A 19,741-nucleotide genomic window follows, 5' to 3' on the forward strand; every position below is an offset into this window, starting at 1 on the left:
ACTCAACAAGTGGTTGGCACACGGTTTACTGTCATTGTTGTTGGAGCCACCAGAGATGTGGGTCACCTCAGAGCTATGCTCCTCTGGAATCCTCTACTGCACCTGAGAACCTGGCTTCTAGTGGCCCTGATTCCTATACTGTGTCCCGTTTTGACCCACTGTAAGTGTTGCTGTATGTATGTCACTAATACTTGGGGATCATATTTATAGAATATGATGATACCATTTTAATCTCATATATTTTCTGGCCACAGATGATGAAGTGTCTACAAAGTTTTGGAAAAAACTAACATGGAGATCTTGACTCAGTAGTTGTTTGGGGTCCCTACATGTTGGACCCAAAACTGCCTCAAATGAATAGTGTTTCTGTCCCAAACAGGATCTGTTTGGTTTAAAGTTATAAATATCCTCTAGTTTAATTAACAGGTAGTTGGGGGGCACCTGGGTGGCTTGGTCAGTTAAGCGTCTGCCTTTGGCTCAGTTCATGATCCCAGGGTTCTGGGATTGAGCCCCAGATTGGGCTCCCTGCTCAGTGGGGAGTCTGCTTCTCCCTCTCCTTCTGCCTTTTCCCCCTGCTTGTGCTCTCTCTTGCTCACTCTCTCAAATAAATAAATAAATAAATAAATAAATAAATAAATCTTTAAAAGAGGGGGAAAAGGTAGTTGGGATTGTGAAGTTGGTTTTAACTGACCTGTAGCATAAAAAAGTGAAACCATATATATAATCTGGCAGGGAAAAATGGAGACAAAACTGGATGATCAAAATGTCATTCCTTAGCAATTGGGACTGAAAGCAAAAATAACACCCACATGTTTGAATATATACCATTTTAGCTGCCACAAATGGAGGCTTAAGACTCTGAGTTCTCTTGGTTTTTGATGTTGGATCATGTTCTTAGTTTTCCCTTTCTTTGACTCTGATGAGGGCCATGTGGCATCTGATAATTTCTTACCAAGAAATTCAATAATTTCTGAATGGGAGGGTGGTTGGCTTTTTGTAGAAGCACCTTATATGGAGGTCCTAAAAAGAAAAATATGGCAACCAAATAGGCATCCTCAGGAATGTTAATTTATATAGGGAAAATTTGTGTAAATAGACTAAGGCAGGGGAGAACCTGAATTGAGGTAAGAAAACAAGAGAACCCAAGATGGCTCCCTCAGAGAGGAGAGTAAAGCATAGGGCAGTGGGGTACTGGAGTTAGATCACATGGGCCTGTAAAAGCAGACTTAGATTTTTAGGAATTTTGCAAGCTTGTTTGGAAACAGCCACAGCCATTATTGGCAATTAAATTAAATACATTCAGAATTAAATAAATAATACTTTTAAAAGGTAAGAAATGTTTATAGCTCATGACTCCATAATTATTTCACTACATTTTCTTCTCAGGTATACTCTTGGGATCAGTCATATCTCTTGCATCTATATAGTATAAATACTATAAAAAACATGCAGCTGCATATTTCTTCCTAGTTCTGAATTAAGTGATGTCATGTTGGTAGCTTGAAATTGGCCACAATTGGAGATTTCACACTAAAAAAAATTTTTTTTTAAAGGCAAAAGCTACAGATTTGGGCTTGATTTGTTGATTTCCTGGACTTAAGAAATTTATTAAACAATATTATGTTACAACTAGACTCACTATTGATGATGTGAATGATGTTTTTGTTTATTTAATTATTAATAAAAAATTTACTTGCTGATATTGTGGCCCTATGGTTGATGATAGAATTGCAAAAATCCAGATTGAATTCTGCAAGAAATAGAAAATCATACTGAAGTTTTATTTTTTTTTAAGATTTTATTTATTTATTCATGACAGAGAGAGAGAGAGAGAGAGAGAGACAGGCAGAGGGAGAAGCAGGCTCCAGGCAGGGAGCCCGGCGTGGTACTCGATCCCGAGTCTCCAGGATCCCACCCTGGGCTGAAGGCGGCACTAAACCACTGGGCCACCGGGGCTGCCCCATACAGAAGTTTTAGATGTGACTAGAAAACAATGTAAATATTTTAGCTTAAAACATGTTATTTTAAAAATGACATATTAAGATACTAGTATCAAAAATTTTATGTTAACCTTCAAGTGGCATTGTGAATTTTATTAACATGAAGTTAATTTGAATAATTTATGCATTTTGTAGGTAGTAATGTAGAATCAACCCTGCAACTTTATAAAAAGGTAAAAAATAATTTTAAATTTTTGGACTATTGTAATTCAGAGTGCTGATATTGATAATGGTTTCAGGTTGATAAATATAGTTTGTATGAAAGAGAAATAATTCAACAGTAGATCATCTATGACATTTAATGACAACAAATATATTGGGAAGAATTGGCAGATGAAGATTCAATTTAATTTGTCAAATTGTGGTTGAATTTCAACCATAGGCTGCCTACAGACACAGAGTGTAGCAAAAGTACATGAAAGTTTTACATCTTAAATATGTAAAATGTCTATTTGCTAATTATAGCTCAATAGACCTGGAAAAAAGCACAATATCCTATGAGAATCAATTGACTATATAGGATTTATAATAACAGTATTGTATATCTTATTATTATTCATAAACTGGGTGCCTTAGATTCTATGTATCAGTAAAATTTATAATATACCTGTATGTGTTTGTGCATGCTCTCCCCCGCCCCCGAAAGCCAGTTGTAAAATATTCACCAGCATACTATCAGGGTAAGGAAACACATCGCACATCTTCCCCTTGGGCCTCTGTATTGGTGCAGTCATTTATTGATGAACCCACATTTTTTATTTGGCCACCAGCATTTAAACATCTTCCTAGAGGGTTTTCTATCACTTGACACTCGTGTTTCAGATATTCCAGAGACACAATTAATAGGGAAGTGTCCCTCCCACTCCCTGACCCACCCTAGGAAGCAAAGGCCAGTTTCTCTACAGAAAGAATAGATATGAAATCGGGTGCCTAGGCTCCATGTTCATTTCTATTTTGTATTCTAGCATAAGATACTCAGACCAAACTCCTTTACAAAGATGAGTATATTGGGAGATTCATTAGGTCCTCCAACTTCCCACAGAGGTGGTGGTTCTCACTGACAAGAACAATAAGGAGGGATTCCATCCTACACAAGTACCATAATTAAATTCCAAGTGTTATTCAATTCCACTGACCCATGGCTCCTAGACCAATTCTAGGAAACAAAGATCCTTCCCGGTACCTGTAGCTTGTTGGCATTTCCAGGGCTGATGCTATCTGATCTGTGTAGTTTACTGCCCATCCTTTTGGTTTATGAGCAATCAGGGCATTACCTGCCTGGACAGGGTTCTTCAAACTACCTAGATTTAATGTCCTGCAATCTTCTCTATGTGGCTTCTTTCAACTGTACTCTGCACTGTTTCCTGGGACATCATAAGAATTGTGTCCTTGAGTCTCACGAACTGAAGTCTGTCATAACATCATATCTAGCCAAACTTTGCACATGATGCTGTAATTATTTCACAGACAAGCAAAAGCGTAGAGTAATTCCGGAGTAATCTAGGACCACCTAATAGTAGGCCTTAAGATGGAGATCAATTTCTTATCAGCTGGGTTTGATGCTAAGTTCCACTGAATGAAAATACTATGGGATGCCATATTCCTGGTTTACCACAACTTTGCCTATTCTTGAAGGTATGCCTCTGGGACCTTTCTATCATGGCAGGACTGAGTTCTCAAACTCTCCATCTGAGTCCATTTATCCAAGATGGCAGCCCCAGTGAACCCTCTCTATTCCATAGAAGTCCATTTTCAAGTTACTTTCAACACTTATAAACATGAAATAGAATCTCAGTATTTATTAACAATGTGATCAAAATATCAGCTTTCATAGAAGTAAAAACTTAATAACTTGGATAAAGTAATCCCAGGTACTTTTAGCCTTCTACTATCTCTATTCTAGACAACCAGGACATGCCCTGTCCTAGAAACCTGAAAGTCCAATCCCAGCAGATGTGATCATATCTATGACCATTCTCCCAGGAGATTTTATAAGCATTTACTCACATAGCTAAGCAGATGGTTGTGCAGAGGCAGTGAATAGGAATTCATATAAGGGAAAGTTCTGAGAGCATTTGGCTGCCCATGAAGCATGTGAACTCCAGGAAGGCTTGGTGACCTCAAAAAGATTTTGTGGCTGGATGCCCCAGCTGTGGGGTTGCAATGGTAACACAGTTGGACCCTGGCTAACCTCTAAGGCCTAGGGCTGTACAAAAGAAGCAACTTACAGGTGTCACATATATATCAACGTGTCATATATGTGTGTTGTATGTAAATGTTTTATATATGTACATGTGTATATATCAGTATACACATATACACACATATAGATGTATATATGCAATTTTTAAAAAGGTTTTATTTGAGAGAGAGGAGAACATGCAATGAGAAGGGGGAGGGGAGAAGCAGAGGGAGGAGCAGATTCCATGCTGAGCCCTACTTGAGGATCCATCCAGGACCCTGAGATCATGACCTGAGCTGAAGGCAGACACTTAATCCACTGAGTCACCCAGGCACCCCTATATGCAATTCTTTTTAACATTAAGCTGCCTTGATTTTTCACTACTACTCAGAAGATTTCTGGTTTCCTGGGTCAGAGACTATATACGGCATCCTGAGATGTTTTTGCTTTGAAGCAGTGTTCATAGGGAATCACACTGAAGGTCAGCTTCCTGCAGACCATTAGGTTTAAAGGCTATGGGTTTCCTGCTGACAAAATCCTACTTATACCCTCTGTAAGGTCACAAGTACCATCAGAAGGTTCCAACTTCTATATTCCTGCCTTACGAACTCTCCCTGATTGTCTCCTTTCAGTTACCTTCAGCTCATCCTCCATCTTCTGTTGATCTTAGTGACCTTCATTACCTCATCTCTACATTTCCCGTTCTACCCCCTGCCATCTTGGTTTGGTTAGCTTTCCCTCATTTCCTTGCTTCATGACTCAGCATTCCTCCAGATGCCATTTTGGACCGGAACCACCCCCAGCCCTATCTGTGTCAAAGCCCTGGAACCTACTTGATGTGGGAGGAAAATCAAGAGGACAGACTTGATTACAAAAGGTCAGAGTCCTTTGGGACACCAGGAGTTGTCTGTTGCCACAGTAAGTCTCTCAGATGAAAGGCCCAGTACAGACCTCTTGGTGACAGCGAATCTTCACGTAAGGGATGGAGATGTGGTTTCCCGTTTTTTCTTATCTGAAATATATCTTTGCACATCCTACAGCTCTTCCAGTGTGTCCCACTGGCTATTGGTATAACAAGTTATGCTAGCTGCTGTTGCTAATTACTGTACCTAACAGTTCACATCCACCCTAAATGGAGATTTTGACCTCCTTATCCAGGTCAGCCAGTTGATAAATAGAAGGTCTGATACTTGTTTCCAAGCCCCTGAATGTAATCCCCTAAATTCAGCTTTTATTTATTTATTTTATTTTATTTATTTATTCATGAGAGACACACAGAGAGAATCAGAGACACAGGTAGAGGGAGAAATAAGTTCTTCACTGGGAACCTTATGCAGAATCAATCCCAGAACCCCAGGATCATGACCTGAGCCAAAGGCAGACACTCAACCACTGAGCCATCCAAGTGCCCCTAAATTAACCCTTATACACCTCACTAGAGTGCCTGTTTCTTGGAAGTGTCTTGCACAGTTAACATTTTAAGCATGTTTACAGATGATCAGACACAGAACTTTAGCTCCCAGTTTATACCTCTCTTTTGCCTTGTTAAGGAAATAGGGGTTGTTACATCTTCACTCACCTTTTCAAAAATCAATATGAGAAAGCCTGGGAATCTGGGAGTTTATAAAATTGTTAGTTTGTTACACAGAAAGGACCTTTAGAGAGTTTTCATATCAACACCAGGGCAAGTGACTTACCGACTTAGTATCTGCTGGATGACTTCAACTTAGTACCCGCTCCTTCTTCGCCCTCTGGCCCTTCCTCGCTGGCAGACCCGCTGAGGACTCCTTGTTACCCTGGGGCTGGGACTGCTAATCATTAACAAATTTATCAAATTAGAAGTTGAAGGAAAAGTGGTTCCATGTCAAGCAGCCTCTGAGGAAGTTTTCAGAAATGTGCCTGGAGAAGTTGGAATCTGAAGCCCTTATGCGGCTCTGCCTACTTCTCTGCTGGTGTGAGCATCTTGTGTCTCCTCAAAACCTGAGACATGCAGTTTTTGCTTTGCTTTATGGTATCTTTAATGACTATAGTTCTGTTCTGAAAAGCAGAGAGAGAGAGAGAAAAAGAAGAAAGAAAGAAAGAAAGAAAGAAAGAAAGAAAGAAAGAAAGAAAGAAAGAAAGAAAGAGAAAGAAAGAAAGAGAGAGAGAAAGAAAGAAAAAGAAAGAAAGAAAGTAAAAGAAAGAAAGATTATAATTAAATACAAAAGTTTAGGGATGCATGGGTGGCTCAGTGGTTGAGCATCTGCCTCTGGCTCAGGTCGTGACCCCGGAGCCTGCTTCTCCCTCTGTCTATGTCTCTGCTTCTTTCTCTCTGTGTGTCTCTCATGGATAAATAAATGAATAAAATCTTAAAAAAAATAAATACAAAAGTCTAATACTTTTTTTTCTATTTTGCATATGTTTTTTTCCCTTTGAAATTCTGTTGATTTTTTTCTTTGAAATACAAGAGTTATAATATCACAGATAAACTTGGATTTCATTCTTGCTTTCTTTGGTCCTCTTTTGTGCTCATGGACGTGTGCATGCGCCCACAGACACAATAAAAACATTTCACAAAAATTTGGTGAGATTTCTCCATACTCTTTGATTTTTACTACCTATAGGTGTGTTCCTAAACTATATAAAAGAATGCTTTGTCTTGTTTCTCAATTTGTATACTTGTCATGCGGTATGGATTTTTCTATAACTCACTTTGGACAATAAGCAACATGAATTCGGAACACCCACATGGGCAGAGTGGAAGCCAAGCCCTCTCAATTTCTTTTGCTTGGCTCGTTTTCATCTATACTCCCATGTGGTTGAAAACATCCTCACTGCTTTTCACACTTGTTGGTAGTTTTGCTTATCCTCATCTCAGGGATGAGGCAATTCTTTCAGATTCCCAGCTTTATGTATATAGTTCATTTCCTGCTCCCTGTGAGCTCAGTGCCTGCACACCTTTCTCTGTGAGAACACTCGAGTCCATCTCTAGCCATGGAAAATTAAACCCAGTTCTGCGCTTCTGGGAGCCTGCCTTACTTCAGATCCTGTTCATCACCTTGATTTTAAGTTCCTTCTTAGATCTCCCAGAGGAGATCTCCTTCTGATTTTATACCTTTTGAAGTGTATTGTGGGGAAGTAAACCATCTCCCAGTACCCTGGCGGGGGGGGGGGGGGGGGGGGGGGGGGGGGGGGGAGGGGTGGTGTGTGAGCCTGGCAGAGTCCATCACTGAGCTCAGGAATTCAGAGGGAGGAACCCCAGGTCTTGGGGATTTACAGCTACTGTTTTCCAAGCATTCATTCATTATATGTCATCCTCATACTTCCTTCAGATAAGTTTTTTAATAGTCTTTATAAGATAAGAAGAGAAAGGAAAAATGGATTTGTCCCTTGCACTTTGGGAATTTTAGCACAGAGGTCTAAGTTCATTATGCCAGGGGAGGGGATGTCACTTTCACCTTCCTGTATAAAAGATTTTTCCCTGAGTCATTTTTGAGGGACTCTGGACCCTGCAATAAATGAGTAACAACTTCTGAATTCAAATATCATGTGAAATATTGCAACTCTGAATCAGTATCCAAGTCAGAAAATGTGACTTTGGTTTTGTGATTTAATTTTTAACTTCATTTTAAAATGTCTGTGGGTTGGTTGTTCTTCCATTCTACAAATCGGACTGGGTAGAAGTAGACTCGTGTTGTTGTTGCATGGGAAAAATCCAACTTTGCTAACGCCTATAATTAATTTTTAAAAATTGGAATATAGGTTGAAATATTTCAAGTTATAGATTGTAATATCCACCTCTTTCAAATTTATGTTTTGCTTTTGAAAAAGATTGGTTTTTAAATTACTTTGTTTTAGTCATGCGAATTATTAGAGAAGATAAAGTGCATGTTTCTCCTTTGATATGAATTCACATTATCCTCAGGGTTGTTTTCATAAGACGTAGACAACTATCATTAATAATTAGCAGCATGACAATGCACCATGATATTGGCTCTGATTCTGGATAATATTTCATTAGGACTCCAGTGCACCATCCTTTCATGATCATAAAAAGCCTGTTGTTTCTAGTCTAGAAAGCCGGGAGGGGCCTCAGCAGAGGAAATAACCTCTCCTGTGCACACTCTACCCCAAACCTCTTAATGTCCAGCAGTGACCCTACACCCAGGCGGTGTAGCAGCAGCTGTCAAGCAAACACATCAGATGAGCTTAAATCCTGAAGCAAAAGACTTTACTAAAAATAATAATGGTTATTCCCTGGGGCTTGGCTGCTTTTGCAAATGCGCTTTGAGTTTTTTAAAGATTTTATTTATTTATTTGAGAGAGGGAGCTAGAGAGCACACATGAGCAGGGGGAGGGGCACAGGGAGAAGGAGAAGCAGACTTCCTGCTGAGCAGGGAGCCCCACCTGGGGACCCTGAGGTCATGACCTGAGCTGAAGGCAGATGCTTAACTGACTGAGCCACCCAGGTGCCTCTGAAGCACACTTTAAACCATGAACCCACATGCTTATCGTTATGTCTGCTTAGAACCTTAAGTCCTCATCATGGTTCTGGCAAGTCCTTTTCTCTCCAAGTCAAACTCCTGTTTGGGGTAAATGTGGTCATCAAATGCACAGTGAGACTTCATCTCTATTACTTTGTCTTTTATCAGCTGAGCAGCATGGTGGGTCTGTCAGCTATACAACGAATTCAGTTATGTGCTGGATTGCTACATGGCAAATACTCCTTGCCTTTCCTTAGACATGGCTTTCTTCCAGTCTACTTTCCAGCTTCAATGGCTCCTATGTTAGCAACTCCAGTACCAGGAGTACCTAGCTGAAAGTGCAAAATCATATACTATGAAGGATAGCATCCATAGGAAAAAAAAATACAATTATGACAAATATAATTTTCAAGAGAAGATATGGAAGAAAATTAAGAATGCTAATGGAATGACATGTTATGCGCTTCCAGATAGGAAAGCAAACAAAATAAAATGGCTATTTGTATTGTATTATAACTATCACATTTTCTGACCAGCATGGGTTATAAATTTTTATATATCACACTAAGTTTTTATCTAGGCATCTTTACTTATTGCCTGGGACTTGGAACAAATGTATTTTACCTGTTGACACTCATTTACTTGGAGATTATTGAAAGAAACAAGGATAAATCATACAACTAGGCAAAACCACACAGTGTACCTTACATGTAATAGAAAACCAATAAGGAAAAGTCAATTGCCATCATTGTTATTATCATTATCATTGTTATTATCATTATCATTATTATTAACAACACCTCTGAACTGTCATGTAATGCTACTCATAACTGAAAGGTATTAAAAATCTAACTTATCCAAAAGAATAAAAAATGATTAAATTAAAAAGTTAGAGGTAGTAATCTATGACAAGGAAATATTTCAACAAGATTACTGTGTGCAATTCACCAAAAGGAAAAGGAAAAGCATTCCCTGGAAACTAAGAATAAAACTAAATTCAGATTAAAGAGTATAAAACCTAGAACAAACATTCCACTCAAAGGTGAACCCACTGTTAAAATTAGGTACATAAAAGAGGTGCTCACTACTACATCTATTCACCACCGTGTTGGAAAGCACAACCAATACAATCACACAAGAAAGATATGTGAAATGATTGGAAAAGAAGTAAAACTATAATTATTGATAGATATGATTGTCCACATGGGAAACTAAAATCCTATTCATAAATTATTATAATTCATAAGCATTTAGCAAATTTGACAGATATCAACGTGACATTTATATTGCATTTTTAGTTACCAGCACCCCAAAAAAAGATCTTATAAAAAGTGCTATAATTCACAACTACAATAAAAGTACATAAGGAAAAGCAACAAAAGGAAATAAGGCCTAGGAATAAATCTAACAAAAATATGGCACATCTTTATGTAGAAAATTGTAAAACTTTATTGCAAGCTGTTAAAGTAGAACTAAATACTAAGTATAGAGACATGACATTTCCATGGACAGTAACTTTCAAAAATGTAAAAATCTCAGGTCTCCTCATATAATCCAAAGGTTTAACGCAATTCTGATCACTATTCCAACATGATTTTCCTTAATACTTGCTAGCTAAATGTATTTTCAAATAAAGAGTGGTTGTCTCTTACTTTCCAATTTTTATTTTTCTCCACCCCTCACACCTTTTTCAGTGATTCCTTTAGATGGATTCACTTATTTAATACTAAATATGTACTGGACACTGTTCTGAACACTTTACACATGAGAGCATTTTTCTTGCTCACTCACAACAAATCTCTATGGAAGGTACTGTTACTATGCCCATTTTACAGAGAGGTTAAGTAACTTGCTAGATATAGAATTGGGAATCCAATCCAATCCAATATATATATATTATATATATATAATATATATATATATTTGTATATATATATACAAATATATCTGGGTATATTTGTCATTTCTAAGAAAACTTTGTTTTTCCTACATCCAATTCTTGGTGTAAGAATATTACAACATTCTGGGGGGAATGGGTGAAATAGGTGATGGGGATTAAAGAGTACACACTTCTCATGACGAGCACTGAATAATGTATAGAATTGTTAAATATTGTTGAATATTGTGTACCTGAAACTAATATAACACTGCATATTAACTATACTGGAATTTTTTAAAAAATTAATAAAAGAATATTATTCACCAAATATTTCTGTTGTTACTAATTTATGTAATTTAAATATTTATACTAATACTCATCTATTTGGAGGCGACACTAGTTTTTCCATTAACTTTGTTGCTCTATCTTTAAGGACGTCAAATTGTACTTGCTTAATGATTTCTGTTGATGGTGTTGTTTCCAAATGGAAGAATATATTTCCACAACCTAAGTGTGAATTACTACTTATGTGTGGGTTAATAGGCTTCCTGATTCCTAGAGCCTGTCTTGGGAGAGAAGGGCAGAGATTGGATGTGTCACTCGGCCTGGTGTGTGTGTGAGACACTGGCATTTTAAATATTATCTGAAACATTTTTGTTTATTATCCCTCAGTGACCGTGTTGGTCATTTAATGTGTAGCTAGATTTCAAATCTTGGAGAAAAGTGTGAAGGGTAGTTTCTATCTTCTTTTTGTTGTTGTTACTTTGTCCTCTGCTATCTTTATGAAGATGAGGAGTTTGCTTCAGGCTTGACTTGGCTTCTTTTAGGTTCCAAAGCTTCAGGCTTGACTTGGCTTCTTTTAGGTTCCAAAGCTTTTGAAGCAGTTCAATCCCCCCCTTTTTAAAGGATTTTATTTATTTATTCATGAGAGACACAGAGAGAGGCAAAGACATAGGCAGAAGGAGAAGCAGGCTACCACAGGGAGCCCAATGTGGGGCGTGATCCCAGGACCCCAGGATCACAACCTGAGCCAAAGGCAGATGCTCAGCCACTGAGCCACCCAGGTGCCCCTGGTTCAATCCCTTTTGATCTTTCCCTTTCCCGCTCAGATTCTCACTTCTTTTTCAGTGCTGAGCCAGGATGAGGACCAAGATCATTGACCTTCATTGTTTCTACAAAGGAGGATTAGGGACCAAACTCATTTATTGACCATTGCACTGCAAACTTGAGTTTTGATTGTACTCAATTAGTTGTGGCTTTGGGGCACCTGGGTGGCTCAATTGGCTAAGTGTCTGCCTTCAGCTAACATCGTGCATGATCTTGGGTCCTGGGATCAAGCCCTGCATCCCTGCTGAGCAGGGAGCCTATGTCTCCCTCTCTTTCTGCCCCTCCCCCAACCTCATGCTCTCTCTCACCTGCATGCTCGCTCACTCTCTCAAATAAATAAATAAAATCTTTTAAAAGTTTTTTTTTTAAATTAAAAATGTTATTAAAAAAGTTAGTTGTAGCTTCTAGATGTCAGATACTTGTGCTTCGAAGTGACTGGAATCCAACTAAAATGGTTTTGGAAGAAAGGAAAAAGAGAAGGTGAAGACTGTGACAGGAGGCACAGTAGTAACAAGCACAGTGCTGGATACCACTGACAGTATCTAAATCTCTCCCAACCAAACAAAATGAAACAAAACACGTCAAACTCATTTTTTCTGTCTTCTTCCACTTCCTTTTCCTAATCTTCTCCAAGAGTCAACAGACATTTCTGCAGACAATTCTGGAGTCTCATTCTTCATAACCATAAAAAGAAAGAAAAAGCAGCATGGTTAAGCTGCAGGTCTGAAATCCCAGAAAGAGTGGGATTTGCTAAGCACAAGATACTGTGCCACCATTTCAACCAAAGCATCGAGTACTCTGATTGGCTGTTCCCAACATCCCAAGATTTTTCAAATTACAGGTCACTACTCTGGTAAAATCAATTTAATGCTTCATAAGCAGCATATGTGGGTGTTGTTTTTTTTTTAATAACAAAATAGACTATGATAAAATAGAATGGAATGACTGACAATGCATCCTACTTAATAAGAGTTAAGATTGTTTCATGAAATTTTGGTTCTGAAACACATACACATATCTACATAATGAACCTGTATGTTAGTACTGCATCACAGTGTAAAAACGTATACTATTTACTGTAGGTCAAAAGGGTTGAAATTTTCTTTCTAGTACACATATTTTATAAGCTTTTTAAAATTATAATGCCTCTGCTTTATTAAATCTCTCAGATTCAATGTTTTTCTCTGGCATTTCAAAAAGATTAGCCTGGAATAGATCTTGCAAGTTCTCATCACAAGAAAAATATTTTTTTGTAACTTTGCATGAGGACAAATGGTAACTAGACTTATTGTGATGGTCACTTCACAATATATACAAATATTGAATCATTGTGTTATATACCTTACACCAGTATAATGTTACATGTCAAGTGTACTTAAAAAAAAAAAAAAAAAAAAAAACCCCGTGGGGCACCCCGGGTGGCTCAGCGGTTTGGCGCCGCCTTCAGCCCAGGATCCTGGAGACCGGGGATCGAGTTCCGCATCGGGCTCCCTGCATGGAGCCTGCTTCTCCCTCTACCTGTGTCTTGGCCTCTTTCTGTGTCTCTCATAAATAAATAAAATCTTTAAAATAAAATAAAAAAACCCTGTGAATTCATTAAAATTCAATTTATTCATGTAAAAAATAATAAAACAAAGTTTTAGAAAAGGAAAAGAAAGAAAGAAAGAAAGAAAGAAAGAAAGAAAGAAAGAAAGAAAGAAAGAAAGAAAGAAGAAAGAAAGAAAAAGAATCCTCCAAAAACATTATTGCTTAACAGGGGCACGTGTGTGGCACAGTCACTTAAGCGTTGGACTCATGATTTCAGCTTGGGTCATGATCTCAGGGTGGTGAGATAGAGCCCAGCATCAGGCTCTGCACTGGGCATGGAGACTGCTTACGATTCTCTCTCTCCCTCTGTCTCTCCCCACTCACACTCACTCTCTCAAAAATAAAGAAATAAAAATAATTGCTTAACCATATACATACTTCATTTTATTGTACTTCACTTTATGCACTTCACAGATATTGCATTTCTTACAAATGGAAGGTTTGTGGCAACCCTGCATAGAGCAAATCTGTCACTGCTATTTTTCCAACAGCGTTTGCTCACTTGGTATTTTTGTCATATTTTGATAATTTTTGCAATACTTCAAATTTTTTCATTATATATATATTTGTTATGATGATCTGTGATCAGTGATTATTGCTCACTGAAAGCTCAGATGATGGTTAGCATTATTTACCAATATAGTATTTTTTAAATGAGGTATGTACTTTGTATTTTTAGACATAATGCAATTGTATACCTCATAGACTCTGGTATAGTATAAAAATAGCTTTTTTATGCTCTGGGAAAACAAAAATTAATTTGACTCCTTTTGTTGCAAGTATTCACTTTATTATGGTGGTTTGGAGCAGAACTCACAATATCTCCAAAGTGTGCTTGTAATTGCATTTCAATACTCTGAGGATTAATGGTAAGATATACCCATTTCTCCACTGGACTCCAGTTTTGCATTCCTCACGACAGATCAGGATGTTGAAGCATATACACTAGCATTCTGTCCAAGGCCATGTGCATTATCAATTCCTTTTGCAATGGGTCTTTGAGCGGATGGCTGCTGCCCCTCTCACCTGGCACATCACCACAGGTGACTGCCATTACCTCCAGACCATTCAAAAGACCGTCTGCTTCCTATTGCCTGGAGAATTTGCCAAGCAGGCAGTGTTCAAGGAGATCAATGCCATCAACAAGTATACTGACTACAAATCAGTTGCTTTGACCAGAACTTGAATATCATGAACCAAAGATGTTTTTTAGAGCCATCTTAGTTTTTAAAATTAAAGTTCTAGTTAATGCGTTTTTTGCTAATAATTCATTGGTTTTCATTTACCCAGTCAACTAGTAAATTAACATAAATTTCTCTCAACTTTAATACCTTTTCTTATGAGTAAATAGGTTTTTTGCAGTTTTTTGTTTCCAAGATTGTATTATAAGTACTATGAGCATGTGCTCTAAGGTATCACTTATGAAATGGTAATCTCTATCCTTTACTTTTTATTTACTAATTAATTAATTTATTATCCTTTACTTTTTTTTTTTATGAGAGAGAGAGAGAGAGAGAGTGCTCTCAAAGTGCTCTTGGTAGAGGTCACACTCAGCTGTTTGTGTGTAACTTTCTGGTTGCCTTTTGCTTTCTGGGTTGTGCCTAACAAGTATTAACATAGTAAATTGAACACCAATAAAAAATAAAAAATTAAAAAAAAATTAAAAAAAAAACACTATCCAATCAGAGTGAATTTCAAACAGCTCATTTACATGTTGTCATTCTTGCTTTTCATCCAGAGACTGGGTTGCACCAATACTCATTTGAATACAGCAACTAAATAGATCTCATTTGATATCAAATGTCATCATTCTCTTAAAGTAGTGGTATGAGGCTGGATTTATGATGCCTAGGTCTTTATTTCAGGATTTTAGTATTTCAATAAATGACTCCAAGAGAAATTTTTTGCCATCTCTGAAAAGAAAACTTTCACCAAAACTCAGAAGATTTGCAGGAGAGATATTCTAGAGACAAGTAGATGTCTGTCTAGTTTAGTAACATCTTGAAACGGGTATACCCCACCATGGGCATTTCATCCAATGTTGTGTGTATTGAGAACTATTTTGTAAGAGAAATCTTCGAGTGCACAGTAGCGTATGCTTCCCACTTGGCTCATTGTAACAGGTGCTGGACCAATTTGTCTATGCATCTGCTCTGACCTGAGGAATTCACTAACCAGGCTATATCTGAAGACCTTAAGGCCATTACCAATACTCCAGCTCTATACAAATGAACTGCTGTTAAGAGGACTTGAACAACCTAAGACAAAGGTTCTTTTCAGAGCCATCAACATTTTCAGTTCATAGTTACCAATGTGCTTGTATTTCTAATACAAATATCTCTTGGTATTACCTGTTTGTGGACTGTCCAGGGTCCTGTAAAGTTGAAATAGTTAATAAAACTTTTCTTTTCTACTATTTTAAAGAAAGATTTTTACTTATTTATTCATTTATTTTTAAAGTAATCTCTACACCTAGTGTGAGGCTCAAACTCACAAACCCTGACATCAAGAGTCAGATGCTCTACTGACTGAGCCAGTATTTATATATTTATATTTATATAATATATTTAAATATATTTTAATATATTTTGTCAGAAGGAAGACAATAGCCCAAATGGATGTAAACACCTTATTGCTTATACAGATACCAGAAGCAAGATCAATATGGTGTCACCTTCTTGTTTTCCTAGTTTCACAGGATGAGAGGGACCTGGAACGGGCATATGATAAATGACACAAGTACTGGGTTGGTCTGTCATTGAAAAGCCAACTAAACTATGGCCAAGCAAATTTATAGCCTGTATTTGTGCCCAAAGGGTAGAGATAGAAAGTCCTATGCCTCCCTGGAACCAGAGAGGCAGATAAGAAGAAATTGCCTTATAGAGGCTTCCCTCAACATGTAGCTGGGGAGGCTGATGAGAAAGGACCTGAGACAGTTCCTGGTGAATGCCTCTTCACATGCTCTAAGGAGGACTACAGGGTAGTCTGCCAAGATGGATCACAGTGCAGTTGAGTCCTGCCAAAGCCCTACCTGGTGGCCCACGTGGGGATGTGCGGAGTCACAGGGTGCCAATAGCAGAACCACTCTTGTATACAAACTACAGGATTATTTTGCCTTACTGCTTGCAGTAGTTAAATTTCTTCTCAAAATGTATTGTCTAATAGTTGGACACAATGATTAAAAAAATAATAGTGGATTTGAGTTTCTCAAGGATAATATACAGACTTATTTGACATATGTTACTAACAGATATTAATGAAAATTAAATATAAAATATTAGTAACTATCCACTTAACAACTTCTAAATGACACATAGTTATTTTCTTCTTTAATTAATATCATGAAATACATTTATGATTTTTAGCATTAACAACAATAGGAGCCAAACCAATGGAATAACATCATGAAATTGCTTTTGAAAAAGGCAAAAACACTTTGTTTTCAAAAAAGGCAAAACCCTTCTCAATCTAGAATTCCATATATATCTACACTATAATTTTAGAGGGCAGGTGAGATAAAGACATTTCTAGACAAGGCTGTAATTTTTGATGACTTACAAAAGGATGTTTAACTTAATGTATAGTAAGAGAAAACAGCAAGGCTATTTTTAATGTTCAGATTTCAGAAATCTAAGAGTCGGATAACACACTTCTGGTAAAAATGTAGAGAAATAAGAAGGGCCTTGGAAGTAGTAGTCATGATCAATTTTAGAAAAAGAGTAGGAAAATGAGAAAGACTTGAGGAGCAAATTACCTGTTTCATACCCTTAGATGGACTCAGAGCCACAGAGGCAAATATTAGAGAGCTGTGCCCATAAAAATGAAATTTGGAATGCTCTGATTGTGTCTCCAAGCTCTTTAAGGAGACTGGTCCTGTTTAATCATAAACTTTTATTTTTTTTTATGTTACTTTGACAAAGAGCAAAAATTCATCCTTTCACTGGATTTTAAGCTTCTTCTCTATCTCTCCCTTACTTTCTGTGTATCCTCCAGCAACTGAGTGAGATTAAGAGCAAAATTAATCTCATCATGAGGAGGAGGATCAGGATTGCAGGTTAAGACCACTTCACTGGCTCTTGTGTTAGGGGTGGTTTTCATGGTGTCAAGTGAAAGGTTGGGGCTCACATGTTAGACTTATATGGATCACCATGCAGAAGGCCATGTGAGACCAGCTTCAGGACAGAAAACAGCTAGGGTGGAAGAGCAGACGGAATGGAAAGGACAATGGATGAACTAGCACAGCTTTGCAGACCACATGCCTGGAAGTCAGGATTTGTGCCCCATTGGCACCCATTTCTTTTCACTTCTCTCTGCCTCTCTCTGACCCTCTCTCACTTTCTATCGTTTCCCTCTTTCCTCTACCTCCCCAACCTCTCTTCTTCCCTCACAACCCCAGGCTCTCATTTCTACTGTCTTCTTACATATCACTTTCCTTCTTTTAGTCTTCAAGTGGGAAAAATCCTTTGCCTGGCAGTCTGGAATATTACCCTTACATCTTCACCATAAGACAAGAAAAAGTGTCCTGTCCAGGCTCTAGATCAGAGAGTCTCATGAAGGACTCTTACTGGCCCAGTTCCGGGTGCATGCCCAACTCTTGGACCTAATACCAGGGCTGAGGCATTAGGTAGAGCTCTCTCATTAGCTGAGACTATCTTATATGTGCCTTTGGTCACCTGGAGGGTTCTGGGTAGCTGTTACCATAGATCCAGAGTATTGCAAAGCACAAATCTTGATATACCAGTGAAATCAATTTGCACGGCTATGAAGAACCTTCTTGATAAATGAACTATAATAGGAAAGACCAAGGCTTTATTCAAAAGAATTGAAAATCTCAGAGTATATCTCATGTAATAAAGGTAATTATTTTATAAATATTTTTGTTTCAGGGCATCTGGGTGGCTTAGTTGGTTAAGCATCTGACTTTTGATTTCTGCTCAGGCCATGTTCTCAGGGTGGTAAGATCGAGCCCAATATGGCGCTCAGTGTGGAGTCTGCCTAAGATTCTCTCAATTTCCCTCTGCTCCTCCCTTCCCCCACCCTGCTCATTCACTCTCTCTCTCTCTCTCTCTCTCTCAAAAATAAATAAATAAATACTTAAAAATAAATATTTTTGTTATGGTTACATTTGTGTTTATGAATATTCTTGATAGAAATAAGATACTATGTATTATACTATGCAATATTATCAGAAAAGTTTTTAAAAAATCATCTGCTGCACAGTTTTTATATTTCAGTTATATTAATAGTTTCCCACAATTAATGCACTTTAATGTATTCTTCACAGTAAATGGTGCCATTTCTTAGTCTTTCAAAAAGGTTGTGTTATCGAATGATTGCTCAGTCACATAACATCTTTACTGTTATTGCATACATTGGTGTAGTGAATACATATACTAGTTTCTCCATCTATTTTTAAAATCTAAACTTTGTTTTCATTTTGTTCCTTATGAAATTCACTTGTTTATGTGCCCATTTCTACATTCTATCTCTTTATTCTATCACCCACCTCAATTTCTTTTGCAGTTAAAGTAATATACCTTTCTCATCAATGGACTCATACTTGTTCTCTGAGAAATTCAGCTTCGAGAACTTTAGTTTGACATGACTGCAAGTATAGACAGCCCAAATCACATAAATGTTTCAAAATTGGTCTTTTATTTATTTGTCTTCTTGGAATATGTATAAACAAGCATGTTTCTTTCCTATATTGCTGTTTTTAGGAAATTCTGGGTGTACTAACAAGCTGCATTAAAAGAATATTTAATTGATTCTTAGTCACACATTGAATCGTTTTTTATTACTTCTGAAAACCATGGGCAACTTAAAATTGATAGTGTTTTCGAACTTCCCTTGGCTGTTAGTAGACCTGAAATAGTAACATTATCTATATTTTTCCCTCTTTGAGATATAATTGACATGCAACATTGTGTAAGTTTAAGGTGCACAACAGGACAATTTGATATACAAATATATTGTGAACTTATTACCACAATAAGATTAGTTAACATATTCATCACCTCACATAATTACCATTTTGTGGGTGTGTGGTAAGAACATTTAAGATCTACTCTCTTAGAGACTTCAAGTATATGCAACAGTGTTGTTAACTATAGTCTGTGCATTAGATCTCCAGAACTTATTCATCTTGTAACTGGGAGTTTTTAACCCTCTAACCAATGTCTCCTTTCTTTTTTTAAAAAAATATTTTATTTATTTATTCATGAGAGACACAGGGAGAGACAGAGACATAAGCAGAGGGAGAAGCAGGCTCCCTGCGAGAAGCCTGATGTGAGACTTGATCCCAGACCCTGGGATCATGTCCTGAGCCAAAGGCAGACAGACGTTCAACCACTGAGCCACTCAGGTGTCCCCTAATGTCTCCTTTCCCCCACATTTCCAGCCTCTGGCAACCACCAATCTACTCTCTTTCTATGAATTTGTTTTTTTAAGATTCCATGTATAAGTGAGAATTGCCTTTGCCTTTTGGGATAAATCTCAATTGTAATGATGGATATCCTATAAT

At 37.5% G+C, this 19,741-nt stretch overlaps 1 protein-coding gene across 3 annotated transcripts in view; it reads right to left on the reverse strand.

Moving 5' to 3' along the window:
- The window catches only part of SLC17A3 (solute carrier family 17 member 3), a 39,845-nt gene that overhangs the window by 17,310 nt on the left and 2,794 nt on the right, over window positions 1-19,741 (reverse strand). For all 3 annotated transcript variants that reach the window (XM_038584329.1, XM_038584328.1, XM_038584327.1), the window contains exon 2: window positions 5,880-5,993. The gene's annotated coding sequence lies outside the window, so the exon portion shown is untranslated. The remainder of the gene's footprint in view (window positions 1-5,879; window positions 5,994-19,741) is intronic.

Source organism: Canis lupus, chromosome 35 (assembly GCF_011100685.1).
Source record: "Canis lupus familiaris isolate Mischka breed German Shepherd chromosome 35, alternate assembly UU_Cfam_GSD_1.0, whole genome shotgun sequence".
Lineage (NCBI taxonomy): Eukaryota > Metazoa > Chordata > Mammalia > Carnivora > Canidae > Canis > Canis lupus.